This window comes from Fukomys damarensis, unplaced genomic scaffold, assembly GCF_012274545.1.
Source record: "Fukomys damarensis isolate Sample0158 unplaced genomic scaffold, DMR_v1.0_HiC HiC_scaffold_3, whole genome shotgun sequence".
Lineage (NCBI taxonomy): Eukaryota > Metazoa > Chordata > Mammalia > Rodentia > Bathyergidae > Fukomys > Fukomys damarensis.
In genome coordinates this window covers 30810768-30829973 of record NW_022900915.1, presented here as the reverse complement: position 1 = coordinate 30829973, position 19206 = coordinate 30810768, and positions in this window count along the sequence as shown.

Here is a 19206-nt window from a genome sequence, read left to right as displayed (position 1 = left end):
TATATACACATGCAATCGAATGTATTAATGTAGAAGAAGGACATTCTGCAGTGCGACATCCCTTGTTGTGAGATAATCCAGTCACAGCAAAACAAATAGTGTATGATTCCACTGGCATGGGATACCTAAAAGGCAAACTCACAGAAGCTGAGGCTATAATGATGCTCACCAGGCTCCAAAGGAGCAGGGGGGAATGAATTTAAGGGCTGTTATTGCTCACTTAGGTAAGATGAGTAAGTCTTAGAGACTCACTCCGCAGCATAGTATAGTCAATAATACCCAGCAATAATGTACATTAGTTAGAGGGTAGGTTTCAAGTTAGGTCTTCTTACCACAATAAAGTAAAATGTTTTAAAATGCAAATATGAAATGACTTTGCAAACAACGGAACTGTGCCGCCGCTGTGCTTGGGACACACGCCTCTGGGGATGACGGTGGTGCTGCTCTCCACATTCCCAGCAATCAGATGATCAGCTGTCTTCCTAGGTACAACAGTAATGATTCCCGAGTTCCTATTCATTAACTTGGGGAATCTCCTTTGCCTTATCATTTTGGGACAGCAAGTTGTTGTTTTTGGTTTGGTTTGGTTTTGTATTTCTAAAAATCCCAGAATCAGTAAAAACGTAGTGGTATGGTTTGGGTGCCCCCAGGATTCATGTGTTGGAGACTTAATCTCCAGTGTGACAGCGCTGAAAGGTGGGGCTGACTGCAGAGGGCTGGGCTGCGGGAGCAGAGCTCTCAGGAATAGATTAATGCTCCTGTAAAAGCGGCTCTCGGGTAGGTTTTCTCTCTTACTCCTTTTACCCTTCTGCCCTCCTCCATGTGATGACACAGCCAGAAGACCCTCATCACTGCCAGCACCTTGGTCTTAGACTTCCCAGACTCCAAAACTCTTAGTCAATCAATTTCCATCCATTATCAATTACCCAATCTCAGATATTCTGTCGGAACAGCACAGAATAGAACAAGACAAGCAGGTACTACAGAAAAATGTTAACAATTGGCAATCACGCAAAAATGCTAACATAGGCTTTCAGGGCCACTCAAATTTTTTTTTCAGTCATAACCAATTTTCATTTAATTCTTCTGTAGACCCTCAATTTAATTATTATTTTTTAAATCCTACCCTTAACAAACTTAGACCCAGTTCTGGCAGAGACTTTAGAGATGAATATAAATCTGATCAATACTTTCTAAACCAGAATTTGTCATTCACAGCACTATTAATATGGTGAGCTGTATAACTCCATGCTGTGTGAGACCATCCTATGCATTACTTTCCTGGCCTCTACCCAAAGCTAGGAGTATGTTACACTTGTGTGACAAGCCACGATATGCTCAAATACTCAGACATTTCCCCCGGCAGGCAGGATGACTTGGGTTAAAAAATATTGTGGAAAACCTTCTTCAAGTATTTTCATTCAGAATTTTCTTGCACAGATATGGCAATAGGAAAATTGCTATTGGGAGACGATTCCAATTAAACAGCTATGACCTTGAGCTGTACTCTGATCAAGATGACTGAAGTGTCATTTGGACCTCTGCCCTTCTCGGCCCACCGCCAATACTTCCACCCAAAACACCACTCATCTTCCAAGACCCAGATCAAAGGCAAGATCTTTGCAAAGCCCTTCTTGACTTCTTAGTAAAAGTGTGAAAGTGGGCTGGGGCTTTAGCTCAGTGACACCACTCCTGACTTCAATCCCTGGTACAAAAAAAAAAAAAATGTAAAAGTGACTGCTCTCCTGAGTCTCCTTCTTTCCTTCTGTTCTCCCTTCCTCACTGTCATTCACTAAAAATATATTTAATAAACTCCTGCTATGTGCCAGACACTGTTTTAAATTCTGGAGTTAAAGTACCGAACAAAACAGACCAAATTAAAAAAAAAACCAAAAAACCCTCTCGGTTTATAGTTTATAATGAAGACGGAGAGTGACAATTATTAAGATAATGATAAATTCTAAGAGAAAATAAAATGAAAAGTAGAAGCACTGATGTTTTCTTTTTTTTAATCTCAAAGCCTTCCTGAGTGGGTTCTGTTTGGAGAAAGACAGGAAAAAGGGGAGGAGTAACAGGGTGAGCACACGGAAAACCAACCAGACTAAAAGAGCAGCCTGGTACCTGAAGGATTTCTCCTTGCTCCACTCTTTCCTGTCCTTCACACTGCAGTTTGTTGGGGTTATTCAGGTCATACTTGATACATGCTTGGTTAATATGCTTGTCCAGTGAAGACAAATATCTAAAAAATACCTCTCCAAAGGCTGGAGTTGTAGCTGAGTGGTAGAAGGCTTGCCTAGTGAACACAAAGCCCTGGACATCCCCTCAGACATACTACACACACACACACACACACACACACACACACACACACACACACACACACACACACAATTCCAGATACAGTAATCAGTAGGTTTTAGTTCAGATTTTAAAATTGGAGGCTGTATGAAAACATCTAAATATGAGTGTTGTAATTCTTATGGAACTTTTAGTCTACAAGTACTAGTTTATGTTTCTATCTGTCTGACAAGCTAGCTGTGTAACTACAGCATGTATTGCTGTATCTGCTATAAGCAAATCAGAGTGGAATAAAGTAGGATTCTGGATATAAGGTTAAAGGTTTTTGTTTGTTTGTGTTTTTTCTACAAATACCTGGCATAAACACTTTGCCAGGCTGTTATGACGTGTGGTCTTCTGGACTAAGTTGACCTTCTCCCGGGGCTGTCTAGCTCTGCAGAGAGACAGCATCTTGCTACTTAGCACACGGGATGACCTAGTGTTTATTGTTTCCTCTTTGTCTCGAAGGATCACGAATACTTCTGAAAACTCCTCAGCCTTTTCATCTGTGACTGCAGAGTTAACTGTACAGATGAATCATCTTTCTGAAATATTCACGCTCATGTATTCACCACACAATGCTGTTTCCTCCTAGGATCTGGCTTTCCTTTCTCTTCACATGAGCCTGGGAGAATTCTCCTTCCCTGTGCTTTCAGGCCTCTGCCTCGTGTGTAGCTGTTTCCCATCTGCCTGTCTCATGGCCGTGAGAGGGATGTTGCTTCCTGTGCCTCTGATCAGAGAGGGTGTTCCAGCTATGACTAAGGCAAAGGCAGGAACCCTGACATCCATCCTATGCCACTTAATTTTCATGGTTTAGGCTGCAGCAACCCAGGGGTTTGTATTCCCAGTGAGTGCAAAGCTCAGCAGGAAACTGATGTTACACTCAGTCTGGAATGTTCGTTAATGAATTTAAGAAAGGAAATATTTGCAAGGATGTAATTAAGGGGTAAAGTGATCACAAATGGGAGGAAAGGACTGCAAACATGAGGAGGGTCAGCCTGAAGGGCCAGCGAGAAAGCACTCGTGGCAAGTTGGAGAAGGCTGACAGATGGGAGCTGCAGCCTTCAGTCTCCAGCTCGTGCTAACCACCTGCAGGGAAGAGGCAGGCTCACTCTCCATCCAGCCTTGGTCTTCACTGCACGCTGCCTTCCTTGCTCTGTGCTCTAGGAAGCCTGCGGGAGCTCTGCATAAACTAGGTCTGCAGTAGGCAGAGCCCAGGGGTACAGAGCAGCACAGCATGAGAGTAGTGAGTGGCAGATATTCAGCACCTCCTTCTCGTCTCACACACACATATACAGGTGGAGTTCCCAGCCCACAGTACTCATAAATTGTGATATTATAAATTATTGGAGCTAGCTAGGACCTTAATATTCATTTAATCAGAAAAATCCTCTAGCACATGAAGAAATTGAATACTTGCTATCATACAGTGCCAGATCGAAGACAAGAAAACAGATGCCTTAATCTACAATTCAAGGATATTCTCATTTTAAAGGAACACAGAAATTTAAAATGACCTTCTTAAAATATAAGGTGTGTGATATCATGTGTACTGTGTGCATGTTCCTTCCTTTCTCTCCAAACAATTAGAGAAATAGATATAAATATTTATCAAACAATGGTCAGAGCACATAGATGACATTTTAGAAGATGTCTCCAAAAATATTCAGGCAGAATAGCAAAAGTTTTGTCTATTTTCACTTAGTTGACCATAGGAATTGGACTTGACAGTTTTATACTAAAGATTTCTAGATATAAACATATTTTATTTCATTTTGTTCAGTTGAATATTTTAATATTTCATATTCGATTCATATTTCTAATAAGCTCCTCTCATAATATATTTAAAGTTATTTTTGTCACACTTTTTTCTGTCTCTATATCAAAAATCTTTGACTTGACTGTAATGACTATGTAATGTTTAGGAGTCTGACTTGTTTGTTAATAATAGTGTGTTATTTGCTACCACTTATGAAGAATTATTGCTATGTAAATACTTTTCAGATCACTTAAAAATTACCACACTAAGCACTACATTTTTGTATGTTTAAGTTGCCTGAAGGAGTGGAAATATCTGTGAATTGTGTTACAAATTACCTTGTCTACTTATACTAAAATATACTTTAAATAATGGAACCTTTCCCTGGGAACACATATAGTTGTTATTGTAACTGTTAGTTCTTATACTAACCTATTTCCAATTCCCTTCAAAGTAGAGGAGAAGAGCTATTTTTATCTACAGGAAATAATGCCAGGTTGTGTTTTTGAATGTGTTATTATCTACATTCTCTAGATTTTTTACCTCTTTAGTCACTTCTACTCAAGTCTTATTGTCAAGCTCCTTAATTTTTGTGTCACCTCCTTCACAAATGAATTCTACTCAATGCAATGAGGTATTTATTCAGTCAACAGATTTATTGTCTATTTTCTAAGAAAACTTCAAGGAGGCAAATGCAGTCAACCTAAGTGAACTTTTCAATAAAACTGTCCAAAGATAAAATGAACGACCTTGTGGTGGTGTGAACGGCCTATCGTAGAGTGTGTTTAAGAGTTCACTGTGCTGGGTGACCACACGGAAGGGCGTCAGTGAGATACTGTAGCACCACAATGGTAAACCTTCATCAGAAAGCCAAGTTCATGACACTTTGCTTTTATGAGCTGTTCTAACCTTGGCTGTCATCGGATGTGCCCATTCTTGCGACTGAAGACTTAGCTGTCTTTAATTGGTGTTGATGATGTCTAAAGCAGAAGTGTGAGATTTCGTATTGCTCGACTTTCAGCTATTTCGAGGAGCAGTGGCTAACCCTGTGTGAAGAGTGAAATGATAATATATGCCTGTCCTTCAAGAAATGCTTCAAGTACTTTACTCTGCTAGTAATTCTTGATAGGCTTAGTCAGTAATCAACACTATCATAAAGGAACAAAATCAAGTGTTTTTATTTGATTCACATCTAAGTTAAAATCCAGTCTAGAGAAAACAATTATATAATATCTGAGCTCCTCTATAAAGATGTGATTATCTGCAAGAATATCATAGGCTTCCATTTTCTGTTTGAAGATGCAACTATTTCCCCCTTTGGGGAGAAAATGTTTGGTGTAAGAAGCTATAAGGTCATACATTGGATTCGGAGTAGTTTACTTTACTTCATATTGGTGGAGTACGTGTCACAGCCTAGACAATAACTCTTCTTTATCCTGGCATAGAATATTCATTTGTGAACAAAATGGGCAAAATTTTCTATCCTCAAGACGTGTAGAGCTGGCAGGTGTGCAGAGAATAAGTGAAATAAATAAGGCACACATGTGTAAATACCGAATAGTCTCTCTGGTGTGAATAACCTGCAATAATACAGAAGATCCTAATAAGATTACTGACATTTAGAAATGGAAAGAAAGGAGCTAAAGGTGTAGGGAAGGTGGGATGTGTAGGGGAAGGGTAATAAGGGAAAAGAAAAAAATGTGAGAGAATGAAAAGGTGGAAATAAAGTGTTTGTAGATGGGGAGGGGAGGAGGGGGTGAAGGGAGGGCAGAGGTAAGGGGAAAAAATGAGAACCAAGACTTGTCATGTAGAGGTACAAGATCCCAACAATAAATGTAACTGTACTGTATCCCTAAAATGTACCAATAAACTCAATTAAAGCTGAAAAAAAAAGAAATTGTTTTAAATATAGCATTCAAAATATAGTAGTAAGTCTGGAGCAGGATGGGGACACACATGCACTGAATTTTTAGTTAAGCCAGCCAGGGAAGGGCTCACCTTTTGAGGAAGAACCTAATGAAATGAAGGAGTTAGCTCTGTGTATATTTCTTAACCATGTTTTTTAAAAAAATTAATAGTACATATTTGTAGTATATGATTATTACATTCACCGGAGAAAGTTGGTACATGTACATAACGCATCTTAACCCTTTCTACCTCTGCTTCCCCTTCCCTTCCTACCCTGTCCCTCCATTTTGGACAAGAGCTTTGACACAAAATGGAGACAAAGTGTGAAGCCCTAGACACAGTCCTGCCTGGGTACTTGAGTGGAGCTAAACCCCAGTAGGCTTGGTACACAGTAAGCCAAGCAGCAAATCATGGCCAATAATGTATCATTTCCTAGGTTACAGTGTAAACATTGGCTTTTCCACAGTGGGAGACAGGGAGCCACTGAGGATTTTTTTTTTTTTTTTTTAGAGAGAGAGAGAAATGATATAGTTTGGTTTATGTATATCACTCTAGTTGCTGTGCTAGAATAAGCTGATGAAAACAAATATGACTAAAGAGAAAATCCCAGCCAGTAGATGCAGTGTCTCATGAGTGGGGTGATTGTATTTGGAAAGGGACACAGCAGTGGGGGATGTGAGAAATCACTGGATTATTCCAGACATAGTTGCAAGGCACTAATGATAGATCCAGTGAGATAAAGGTGCTAAAGAGGGTTCAAAGATGACACCAGGGTTAGCTCAAAACTCATGGCAATCTAAGGCGTAGTCTGACTGACACTAAATGGCCTATCACTTGGCCACACCTGAGGACCCCCATATACAAGCCATCATGTTATTTGATAACAAAGTGCAAAACAAAATTATCTAATGCATATGGCACATGCTCAATGGGGAGAAACAGAAACGATAATGACTAAAAGGAAGATTTGTGATGAAGCAAAATGATAGCTGATATTTGCCTTTACCTGTAATTCTGAACATTGCTACCTAGTGAAAACATTAGGCTAAAATTACTGCTCATTTCCAAGTGTTTCCCCACAGATTGGAATTCTACTTTCTACTTCTCAGCATACCATATCTATGTCTACCTGATAGAAATAAAATATATTTCATTGAAAATTTGCGCATGCTCTAGAATAGATCATAGCATGCACAAAACAGTGCACTATGCATGTTCTGGATTGATGATTAACTTTGAGAAGAACTTATAATTGTCAAATTTGTGTTGCATGGCTTATACCAAGACATTTTTAAAATAAAAGCATTTGCAAGGTGATTTAGGCAGTACTTAGGTAGACTCTATTGGTAAAATATTCAGAAGGGTTGTATTGGAAGGTGTCCAAGAGGGGAAATTATCCTTTTAACCTAACTTATTGAACTGATCTTTTTAATAAGATGTTGCAATTGCGTTCTATTTCCTGTCTCTGTGTGAAGATTTATCTTAGTGAACTTGGTGGGATGATTTTTGGAGTAAGAGTCATTTTGAAGCAATTTCATTGAAATGAGCTATGCAGTGATGATCACTTATTTCTCGTTCTTGCCGACAAATATATGAGTCCTTAATTTACTGAAAGATTAGTCAATTTTCTCCCTCAGCACAACCTATTATTATGGGGAAAACTTTTCTAAAATGCTCAGTGATCTCAAGCTTCCCTATAATATAATGCTGCAACACTGAACTACAGGACTTCCCCACTGGAGGAAGTAGACCCTCTCTTTTTCTTTGCTTTTGTCTGCTAATACTCTGCTGGTTATTAATGGCCTCCTTGAAATAATGGTGACCTCTCAACCTCTTCCAGAAGATGTAGTCAAATAATGACAAAAACAAACATCAGGGGTATAATTGGATTTTACATACGAACCATCTGAGTATCAACTACTTTGAAAGATTCTAGAGCCAGAAACTTCTGGAAAAAAAAGAAAGAAAGAAATGCAAACATATGGTATGATCAGTGAGATGGTAACATTGGTCTAAATGAGATTAATTTATAATTGTACCATAAAGTTCTGTTTATTTTTCTTTACGTCACTGTTTTTGTTCTTACCTAAAATTTTTTTGAATATTCACTCCTGAGGCCCAGGAGTTAAAAGGGATTCACTTTTTCCATTATTTTCAACTGTGTCACTAAAACACTATTTTGATATTTCTCCTTGGTGGGGGAGAGTTAATCTATCTTCTCCAAGTTAAAGTGAAAACAGAAGATAAGACAGAGGCTGCTCCCTGATCCTTTTAGAGGTCCCTTTTTTCTCACTCTTCTTCATAAATGTGAATCAAAAGCTTTTCTTAAGAACAATTTCTTATATATGTTCCCTGCTGTGAAGTGTCCAAAGGGAATATGTACTGATATCCTACGTAATAGGAGGTATTTTGCTACATACTGTGGAATATGGAAAAGTATTGAAACGTCTCCGACCCTTAGATAACTCCAATCTGTTGGGAAGCCCTAAAAAATAAGTAAATAAGTAAACTATAAAGACAGTCTTGCCGTAGGTCTAAGTAAAATGAAATCCAAGAAGAATGTTAAAGGAGTATTTCTATTATTCTTCATTAATCTGGAATGTATTTATTAAATAAGATTATTCTTATCCTGTAGGATCGTAACATATCTAGAAAGCATTATATGGTTAACACACTGTCACATTTGATGTACACAGTACTCCTTTGCTCTCTTTAGCATATATGTTGCTGTCTTTATTTGACATATAAAGAAACTGAGCCACAGAAAGTTATTTGCAGAATGGCTATTGTAGAAATTAATTCTACTGCATCCAGGTCTGTGCATTGTTATGGTAGGTGGCGAATTGTTCCTCCTAGGACTCAAACTGCACACTTCTTACCTTTCCCCTGTAAGTTTTTAATGATTGGAATTTGAAACAACTCTTATTAGACTCATTGGCCTGATTTCCTGGTAAAGACATTCAGAGGCTGATACACACCTGCAAACGTTTTGCTGAGGAGTGCCCTTGGGAAGAATGTCCTTTAGGGAATGCAAGAAGAAACTGATCAGGAGAAGAAGTTGATTTAAATGTCATTGCCACCGGATTCTTGATGCCCCTTCTTCAAAGTTGTTCACCACTGAGTCATGGACACTGGCCTGTATGCTATCCTATCGGCCTGTCGTTTAAGGAAACTCCCTTCAGGGAGTACTGTTCCCAAAGGGCCATCAGCTGTGCCCCGCTGGCAGCCTGTCAGCCACTGAGTGAACCTTTCAGATGTGGTGGTCCAGGTGTGCATCACAGCCTCAGACAGAGCTAGTCAGGAGAAGCAACATCATGCCGCGACAGCAAATTAAACTGAAAAATGTGCTAACTTCACACAACGTGGTTTATTTCTTGCTCGCAAGACATATCTATCACAGGCTTCAATCCTCCGGGGAGTGAATCAGTGATCCGCGCTGCTCTGTTTGTGTCTTCACCATTCCCCCATGTGGCCTTCACGGCTGCTCAAGCGCTTTCCACTGCCTCACCTGCTCACACCTTACAGGTCAGAATTCAGCGCATGACTTTAGGAGCCTGGGAAGGAGAGGAGAGCCAGATGTGGGCTGGGACCGCAGATAAATCCAAATACTTTCTTGGGATACCAGGACAATTTACATTCAAACTTCAGCTAATCCATGATAAGCACTTAAGTACTTACTGATCACACTTAAACACAGGTCCTATATTAGGATCGGTGGCAAGTGATATATATATAGCAGAACAATACAGCTTTAAAAGTCTATAAGAGAGGAAGGAAAATCCTGTCTTCAATAAAAGAAAGTAACTCAAGATTACATAGAATTAAGCATTAAATTGTGACTTGATTTTAAGTGGTTAAAAAAATACAGATCAAAGATATCAAGGGCAGGGGATTTAGCTCAGTTGTGCCACTGCCTGCCTTGCATGCACAAGGTCCTAAGTTCGATCCCCAGTACCTAAATAAATAAATACATACATACATAAAAGATAACAAAAATGGGAAAGTCAGAATAGACTTTAAAAATAGAAATAAATTGAGTTGAATCCTTAAAAATTATAAAACTTATGAAAAGAAGAGAAATTTGCCTCCACAGTTAGAAAAAGATCTACTGTATAAACCCCTGGTTTTAATCCCCTACCCCCAAAAATCCACCTCCTCACCTGCTATGGTTTGAACTTTCCCTCCACAACTGCTGTTGCTAGAATGGCATTGCCAATATGATGGTACCAGGAGGTGAGATCTTTAAGAGGCAACTACAGCGTGATACCTCCACCCCCACGAGTGAATTAATGCCATTTTCACAGGAATGTGTATTATCGCAAGAGTGGTGTCCTCACACAGACTGAGACACAATTTGCTGAGTAGCAAAAATTGTTGAGCTGAAAATGGGATGTAGCAAAAAGCACTTGCTAAAGTTGTCTGCTGAACTAAATTCCTCCTGTTTTAACCTAACTTCATCAATGTCAAGAGTGCATCTAGGTCCCTTATACCACCGAATTGCACCAGGGAAGCAATTCCTGGTGTTACTTCCATTCCTCTGTCCCACTTCCCTGAGGGTCCCCAAGACAGTAAGCTTTTCAATACACTCACCCCAGAATATGTAGTAAAACTTCACCAGTTTTGTTGAGGAAAGAGAATAAAATTGTACATCTGCTGATCCAGGTGTGCCCAAGGCAACAAATTGGGACAGTTTTATCCCAATTTTATATATGATAACACTGATGTTTAGTGAGATTAAATTGCTTTTCCTAAGGTTACAGGTTGGTTACACTGCTTGTTCCAGAAGAAATTCAAACATATTTGGCTGTTGCTAAGAGTTATCTTTTTTACTATCGAATCCCACAATAGTCAATAATTTTATCAACCTTTGCAGGATCACAGCTTTGCTTCAGAATTTTTATAAGGTGAAGCTTACTTTGAATTTTAAAGTAGGTTAATTGCTAACATTCCTAGTAGAGCCTTTCCTATTGCATCTGCACTGTCTGGCTTGCCTGGGCCACGGTCTCTTGGACACCGTATCAGGGAATCACAAACGTAATTCACTATGTGGTTGTCAACATTGGATTTGCACTGGTAATCTGTAAGAAATTATTCCAAGACCACCCAATATGTTGAACTAATCCTCCAGTTGTTCCTGACCTGAGTGTCACTCACACCAGTGACAGTAAGGGAAAATATACTGAGTTCCATTCTCATGCTGCTGGACAATGCTGTTCCTCTTGTATACTTTGAAAACACATGCTCTAAAAGCATCTGCCCATACTGCTATGCAACAGCAGTTCTCAATGGACCATGCTTGAGATGAATGGAAACACAGGATGTGTCTATCACATCTCGAAAGGCACTAGAGATTAATGAGACCAGATGTTCCTAGGAGTTGTGTGGAAGGAACAATGAAATGCTTCTCTATTCTTGCTTTGAATGTTTTTTCCTCTCTTCTTTTCTAGAACAAACTGCATAATGTAATTTAGTCCATAAGCAAAGCACCTCCATATAATTCAAAATGTGTTACATTCAAGTTGCTAGGTGACCAGATAAACAATCTGGGACTACGGAAGGAAATTCCAATGATCTGTCTTCATCAGTTCAATAAATAAATAATAAGCAGAGAAGATGAGCAATTAACAATTTTTAAAAAAGAATATTCCCAGTGATGAATGTGATCATTATGTATATCTAAAATGTACCAATAAAACAAATAAGAAAATAAAAATTAAATAAAAAGGAATTTCGCTCAGTGGTACTGATGCCTGAGATTTAGCTCAGTGGTACTGATGCCTGCCTTGCAAGCACAAAGTCCTGTGTTCCATCCCAAGTACCACAACAATAATTTAAGAGAAGAAATGATGCACATGATACTCGGCAAAAATTGTAAATTTTGATAGCACTGTATGTAATGGAGAGTAGGCCAGCAATAAATGACTACTGAAAAGGAATTTGAATTTTGAGCTAAAATTTTAAAATGATCAACTCACATCCAGAGCACTGATTTTCGTCTCCACAGACCTGTGTTACTAAATGCCCCTGTGGGTGGCCCTGCCCTTAAGAAGTCAACCTGTCCTGAAATCCCCCATGATGGGTATCTAATTCCTGAAGGCCTAGCTCCATCCAAAGCAAAGCGACACCCAAAGGGCTGGTTCAGGGAAGCTATCAACACTTGCATTTCAGCCCCCTGCACATCTCAGAAGCCAAAGGGAAGAACAGCAGATAAAGAGGAAATGGAGTCACCTCTCTCACATGATCGAAATCCTCTCTGTGGTAATCACCAGGCAGCTGCTGGGGAAAGGAGCATTTAATCTAAATGTAAAACAGAACGTACTGTTGACTGCCCAGGCTTCAATCCACTGAAGGGAAACATGTCATCCTCTTACCTTCCCTTCCCTGGAAATGAATCAGTGTGTTCGGCTTTGAACCTCATCAGCACACCCCTGTTTTCACTTTCCCCACAAATAGATAAGACGACTGTAATTCTGACTGAGAATGAACACCCTGCAGACACAATGACTTGTGGCAGATAATGAAATTGGTTCCAAAAGTGTGATGTGAGGGATGCAAACAGTCAATCTGCAAAATAAAATTTCTTCAGGCACAGGGCTCCTCAGCAAGCACACACATTAAACAGTTCATGCCCAAGACAATGCCAACTCAGGTGAACAGCTCAAATGAGGTCAGCTGTTAGTGTCATTATGATAGTTGCATCAAAATGGAGGAAAAGACTCAGGAAAAAGGCTTAATTTTTCCTTGTGAAGAAGTTTAGGGGGATCAAGAACTAGAAAGGGAAGCTAAGTCTGCACTTCAGAGAGCAATGCCTGAGGGACAACACTTCCACAGTAATGCCAAGAAATTCATCCGCTCTCTCTGGAAACTGAACTTCATATCTAAAAAATGTTGCTTTTCTATGATACCATGAGAAATAAATCACTAAATACTTTCTATATTCTGTCTCTTCTCTGCAATAATTAAAGTTTTATTTGAAGCAGAGAGAAAACTCCAGTCCCAAAGATTCCTTTCATGGTACTCTATCAATAACACAAGCATGGCATCCCCCTCCACCTGTCTGAGATCTGACTAGTAATGTTGAAAAGAATCGAATGGATGTGCTAGGCTCAACTCCTCCTCCCTTCTGGGCCTATCTAGGGCTGACAGAATGGATACTTAGCTCTGATTCTCACACTAGTAATCTTGCCTGGCCCAGATCTGTCAAAAAGAGAGGTACAATGTGTGTTGCAGCATTGTGAAAACATTTCCTTCTACTCCTTCTCTGATTCTTAGTCTAGCTCTGACCCCTGACCTTTATAACCTCTGTCTCTCTGCATTCCCCTATCTGACTTGTTTTCCAGCGAGCATTTATTGTACCTTCAGGGTCAGGCTTATCATAGACCATTACCCTAGTCTAGAATCTGTGACTGGTCAGAGTGGCGCAGTCCTGGGGTACAGTACTAGGAAATTCCCTTGCTTTTACACTAAGCTTGTCATACATCTTACCTTTATTGATAATATAACTAATACTTAAGTGTCTCATCTGCCTTATTCCTTGCCTCATTTTCCAATTAATAGCACTGTTTGAGAAGTATACTTTTTAATTAAAATCTCAAGAGTTATATTTTTCTTTAAAAAAAGAAAAACAAAAAGACATGCAGATATTTAGATATAAATACACACATTTGCAGGTTAAAAATTTTGACTTTTGGTTAATGATATCCTTTTGTGTGATCACATACATTAATTATCTAGATCTGCTTTGTTTTTCTGTACTTCATACAATCAGTTTGGAAGAACAAATTAAATTGGTGCTGGACTCAGTATGCTTTGAAGAAATGGTCATTTGACTTAAAACAAGAAACAGAGAGTCAAGTAGGGTAAGGGAGACAGTACATAATGATGCTGAGACAGGGTCCACCAGGAACATTCCAGAAAATAGGACCTACTGTGCCCTGCCTATTAAATGAGATGTTCCAACCTAAGATTCTTTGAATTCTTCACTATTTTTTTTTTGCCTTTTTGTTCTCCTCTCCTAATGAAGTTCTTTCTAATGTAGCTGCCTAAATTAAATGAGAAACCCTATTAGCAAATTTTTAATTAACTCTTAAAACTGTTCCAAGTTAAATATCTGAACCATAGCTATGACCATGCATTTGCTTATATCCCTGCCTTTTCCCTGTGAAAATTCCCTAGAAGTATCTGACTTGCCAAGAGGAACATTTGAAAGGTGGAGGCCTCATATGACATCAGAACAATTGAGGCTCAAGTTGCTGGGTGATCAGCTCTATCTGGAAGGCAGCCTCAGTTCTTTGCTTCTCTTCGGAGTTGACACAGTCATCATGGGTGGTATAGAGAACATCTGCTCCCATGATTCCCAAGGAGAGTGAGGGTCATGAATCACACTTCCCAAAAAGACTTCAATTCTACTTTAGGTCTTAATCATCCCAAAAGATATATTAAAAATTCATATTCAGGGTGTTGGTTATAAACAATGTTTTGTTGTGTAAGCTTGACAAGAGTTGCCATGTTACTTCAGGGAGGCAAAATACATGGAGATTTGTGGGGGGATGGCATATTATTTTATTCTCCCTTCCCTCAAAGAACTTAACATTACTTGGGAAATTCCCCAGGAGTCTAAAGCTCATAAAAGCTATTTTCTGGGATAAAGGCATAACTTACTCAGCAGGAGGCTCTGGTTAAATCCCCAGTACAGCTCACACACACAGAGAAATCTGCTAGCAATGAAATTCGAATTCTGTCCTCTAAGAAAAGTTAGATATCTTTTTTTTAAAAGGAGTTAGGGGAATAGACAAATTATATTTGCATATCCTTGAGAAGTCTATAATTTCATGAAAACAAGAGCTGTAACCCTACCTAAAGTTTGGCAATCTAGTGCTCTTTGAGAGATACAGAAATACCTGGGGTGAAAATATTTTATTTATGTTGCATTAAAAAAGCAAAAATCACTGAACTACTTCAGTTTGCTTAGATTCTGAGGATCTGAAAGGCTGTAGGGTTAAACATCAAGTTTATGATTAAAATGATTTTTCTTCTGTTATAATTTGTTATAAATAAATTATAAGCAACATCATTTAACCTATCAAACCCTTAACCTAACAGTGTCTTGCCTGATGTGAAAGCAAAATAAAAAATAAGACATAAAAGGTGTTCCTGCTCACTGTCCTCCATATTTCTTCCCAGAATAGGATTATCACTTTTATTTTCTCTACTTATAATACCACTTTATGTTTTCCCTAATTTTAGGGGTAATCATAATAAGAAAGTAAAACTTTGACAAACAATATTTATATAGACTTTTAAAGTTTTTAGAATAATTTTATTCCACATAAATTTGTAAAGATACAGGTTATTCTTATATTTCAATGTTAAATTCCCCCAGTGCTAATATGTTACATTACCGTGATGCATTTTTTAGAACTAATAACAAATATTGCCAACTCATACAAACATATTTGGTCTTTATGTCTCCTCAGCACCCTCCAGTTTGGGACACTTTCTGTTTTTTTATAATACTGACAGTTGTTTACTAAATTTAATTACATGCAAAAATTTTCGCATTATGAATGCACATAATTATGAATATAAAATTTTCATTGATATTTCTTTGATGAAAAATTTTAAATATTCTAAATAGAAATAAAAAGTACAAGAACAAGAATGCACGGCAAGGATTGGAAAATGACTCCAAGTACTGAGAACTATCTCTCCAATTCCCTATCTTTGTCTTAGCTTCTATGGTTTTAAAAGTGTATTTCTATAGAAGTTCAAACCGGAAGAAATAGTCTGAAAGTGGGGCTAGACAAGGGAGTGACTTACTTTCCTGATCTATTCAAGTCATTTTGAAAACAAGAGAAACTGATAACACTTTGTGCAGTACTACTGAGCTATCCAATTATTAATCTATCTCCCAAAAAACTTGGAAATAAGGTGGAAAGAAATTTACTTAATATTTTCAAGATCCCCATACTCATTCTCCAAATGTGAAGTCTTTTCTTAATAGAGGAGAGGCCATTTTTCACAAATTCAGTGAAATTTGCTTTGGAGCACTTTGATTATTTTATATTTACCATTGGGAAATTTAAAGAAATATCCTAGATCACAATCAGTTTGTCAATTTTCAGTGAGCCTCTTTTCCTTGGCTGGACCCAGGCACATTTTCAAAGGATTTTTTCATTTCTAATGTGGATGCAGTCATGTACTTAATTTTTATTAAGAATGAGGGCACACACACCCACAATAAGAAAGCGGATTGATGAGTGCCTTATGTTTCTATGTGTATTCGCACTAGCAGTATATGAGTTTGAATTGTTCCATATCCTCATAAAAACTTTGTGTTATTAGTCTTTTTTATTTTAGCCACTCTAGTGGGTGTGCAGTAGTCCAGTCCTATCTCAGTATATGTGGAGGACTGGCTCCAGAACCTCACCCACTCACACATGCAGGTGCCAGATCACTTTTTGAAGTGGTGTAGATTGCACATAACCTACACACATGTGCCATATACTTTCAATCAGCTCTGTATTACTTATACTGCTGTGTGTTCAGAACAACCCAGCCCCTGTTTACAAGACCTGATCCCAATGTACCAGGAGACCAGAGAAAAGGGGAAAACATCTAGGATCACACTGAATACAATGCATTAGGGGACTTCCTGATGGAAACATATTCTTTGGTGACAGCAAAATCAGGTGGATTCTCATGATTTGGGTCGAAAGCAAAGGCATATTTATCAGACAAGGCGAAGCGATTTTATCCAAGACAGAATGTAACTGGTTTATGTTAGCTAATATCAGGGTCAAGGCTTTTCTGGTGCCACAGTTGTGAAGCACCATGTTCTCTCAAAGATGCTGTCTGTTTATTATATTCTAGGAAACAATTTATAATATGCAAGAAAAACTAACTAGATTTACTCTCAAGCAATCATAGGAGTTCTGACTCAGAAAGCTGTGGTCATGTCAAGCTGAATCCAAACAAAATGCTGTGCAAATTGTTGTTAAGCTGTATTCTTTAAGGGAAAAGGACAAGAAAAAAGGTCTGTTCACATTCAGTACAAATGCCACACTATGTTTCTGAATATTTTCCATCCATCATTTGTTGAATGCACAGATACAAATTGCATGGATACAGAGCATCAACTGTATTATATTTCCGAAAATTTAAATTTCACTGTTAACTAACGATGCTAAGCACCTCCCTATGTGTTTATGGGTCATTGATCTATCTTCCTTTAAGAACTATTTAAATATTTTAAAATTTTTATTTGACTTTTTTTAATAATGGATTTTAAGAGTTTTTTTATGTTTTTGATACAAGTCAAAAAAATGAAACTGTAAAAACAGAAATGGGATAGAGATAATTAGTTTTGGTGCTGCCTTCCAAATATAGGATTGTTAAAAAAATAAAGAAGAAGAAGAAGAAAAGCAAAATCAGAGGATTCTGAAGAAATGCAGGAAGAAAACAAAGAAAAAAGAAAGAATGTGAGAGGAAGAAAGATAAGCTAACGTTTGAAATTCATAACCTTACAGCAGCCTTCTCATATCTTTTCTGAACGTCACTCGGTCTCCTGAGACATTCCAAGTCAATAAACTCCACAGTGCTCCTTTACATATCCAGGGATCCTCAAAGCTTTCTTAATAAATGAAACTTTTTTCATAGTTGATCTACAAAAACATTAAATGGTAGGTAGAACAAGCCACACCAGAAGCACTGTTTCTCATATTTAGTGCCTCGTTGAACAGACTGTATTTTCAAAAAATGAAATTTTGTGCAAACTGTCACTTCAAGCTCCAAAAACATTTGTTTTCTTTATAAAGCAATTTTTAACCACAAGATCACAGTTTCCATCATTTATATTCTTTTCTTCCTAGGATACAGATGGCATTTGGGGCTGAGAGGAGGTGTTCTGTATACACTGATCAAACTAATCAATTTGGGCTATCATTGAATGTATCAGGTGTACTACACCACACCACACCAGTCAGTATTTTATTGGAAACTTTGAAAAGACACAAGGAAGAATATATTACACCATAGGGGGCAAAAATCTCTGATTAAGAAAATTAGAACCCCAAATGATACAGATTATGTTGGTACTTAGCTGTGAGCTTTTTTTTTTTTGTTTTTTGTTTTTTTGTTTTTAGTACTCAACACATCTGAAAGTGTTTTACCAACTCAGCACCAACAACAAAATCCAAAGATAGAAGTGTTTTACTTTGAAGTTTCTAATAGGCAGTGACAAAAATAGAGACTAGACACACAGTTTTGTCTTGTAAACTTCATTTTATGCAAAGAAGTGACAATAAGCTATAAACAGTGTCTTTTAGGCAGGTATCTGAACTAATCCCCTGTGATGTAGGAGAAAGTTAGATGAACTTGTTCCACTAAACATGTGTGCAAGCTCTGGAAACCCAGTACCATGGGCTGAGGGTGTGGCCGAGTAGAAGAGGGCTTGCCTAGCATGTGCAGGACCCTGGGTCTGAACCCTAGCACAAGGAAGGGAGGAAGAGAGGGAGGGAGGGAGAGAGGAAAAGAGAAAGGCAGGAAGGAAGAGAAAAGATGGAAAGGAGGGAGGGAGGAGAAAAAGACATGCAAAGAAAAGCAAAGAACAAAAGAAACATGAAACTCAAACACCGCAGTGCCCCCATTGTCAGTATGAGTGTGGCTTGCTATTGATCCCGTTATTTTCTGACATTTCTTCTTCGTAGTCAAACTCACAGTCCTCCCCTGTGCCCCAGCTCTCTCAGTCTTTACATTGCAGGTATGGGAAAGGAAACATCATGATATATCGGGAGTTCTTTGATGGGTAACTTCCTTATGCTGTGGCAAATATTCAAAAACATATTGAGTTAAACACAAAATAACATGAAAGTAGGCTTTCGAACACTTTGTATTAAGTGTTCGATCTAGCCCAAACTGACTAAGGAACTCGAAACTAATCATTTAATCTGAATGTCCTCTTTTTAAAAAAAATCTTAAGGCTGGGTATTTAGCTCAGCAGTTCTGTGCCCTGCCTTGCAAGCGCAAGGACCCGAGTTCAATCCCCGTTACAAAAAACTAAAACAAAAACAAACAAAACAGAGCAAAACAACATCTTAGAAGGCTGGATGTGGCGGCGCACTCCTGAAATCCTAGCACTCAGGAGGCTGAGGGAGGAGGATCGCTGTGAGTTCGAGACCAGCCTGGACTACATAGTGAGTTCC